Below are 1,353 nucleotides of genomic sequence, written 5' to 3'. Positions count from 1 at the left end.
GTTTACGGCCATACCACGCTGAAATTGCCAGTTCTCGTCAGAACACTGAAGCCAAGCAGCGTCGGGCGCGGTTAGTACTTGGATGGGTGACCGCTTGGGAACACCGCGTGCTGTAAGCTTTTTTTTTACGTTCTGCATCGGTCTGCCGAGATAACGTGGTGCATCGGTATGATCGAGTTTACGTTCTGCATCGGTAAGATCGAGATTACGTGATGCATCGGTAAGATTGAGATTACGTGGTGCATCGGTAAGATCGAGATTACGTGGTGCATCGGTAAGATCGAGTTTACGTGGTGCATCGGTAAGATCCAATTCACGTTCTGCATCGGTAAGATCCAGTTCACGTGGTGCATCGGTGAGATTGAGATTACGTGGTGCATCGGTAAGATCGAGTTTACGTGGTGCATCGGTAAGATCCAATTCACGTTCTGCATCGGTAAGATCCAGTTCACGTGGTGCATCGGTAAGATGGAGATTACGTGGTGCATCGGTAAGATCGAGTTTACGTGGTGCATCGGTAAGATCCAATTCACGTTCTGCATCGGTAAGATCCAGTTCACGTGGTGCATCGGTAAGATTGAGATTACGTGGTGCATCGGTAAGATCGAGTTTACGTGGTGCATCGGTAAGATCCAATTCACGTTCTGCATCGGTAAGATCCAGTTCACGTGGTGCATCGGTAAGATGGAGATTACGTGGTGCATCGGTAAGATCGAGATTACGTGGTGCATCGGTAAGATCTACTTTACGTTCTGCATCGGTCTGCCCTTGTTTACGTGGTGCATCGGTAAGATCGAGATTACGTGAAGCATCGGTATGATCGAGTTTACGTTCTGCATCGGTCTGCCCGATATTACGTGGTGCATCGGTTCAGCCCTAGTTTACGTTGTGCATCGGTCTGGACTTAGAGATATATTTTCGACGTGAAAATGTTCCGATACAACTTTTGAACCAGGATAGTTAGAGAGATGATTTTTTCTGTGATGTACGTCGATTGGGGAATGGATTGTGGAAAATAACTTGCCATGACCGAGGTGTCCTCGAATTTTTTTTTTTTTCGAAAAAAATTTTCTGATTGTGGAATTTTCTCAAATTTGATTTGGTTGCCTCCTAATGTGTTCTAAAAGAGTAAATCAGTAATAGGAATCGAAAAATATTTTTCGGATTTTTTTTTTTTTCGAAAAAAATTTTCTGATCGTGGAATTTCCTCAAATTCGATTTGGTTGCCTTCTAATGTGTTTTTAAAGCGTAAATCAGTAATCAGAATCAATATTCATTGTCGACTTTAATTTTTATAAGGAAAAATGTTCACGTCCTTAAACGCCTCCCCATCATCAGCCCGAGTCCAAGTCG

The 1,353-nt window shown here is 43.7% G+C and overlaps 1 non-coding gene across 1 annotated transcript; it reads left to right on the top strand.

The window, feature by feature from the left end:
- LOC123688393 lies at nucleotides 1–119 on the top strand. The gene has a single exon (XR_006749917.1). It is a non-coding gene; the product is annotated as a 5S ribosomal RNA (ribosomal RNA).
- Nucleotides 120–1,353: the final 1,234 nt, after the last annotated feature.

This window comes from Harmonia axyridis, chromosome X (genome assembly GCF_914767665.1).
Source record: "Harmonia axyridis chromosome X, icHarAxyr1.1, whole genome shotgun sequence".
Lineage (NCBI taxonomy): Eukaryota > Metazoa > Arthropoda > Insecta > Coleoptera > Coccinellidae > Harmonia > Harmonia axyridis.
Note: the sequence above shows the minus strand (reverse complement) of the source record. Positions and strands in the feature narration are given on the sequence as shown.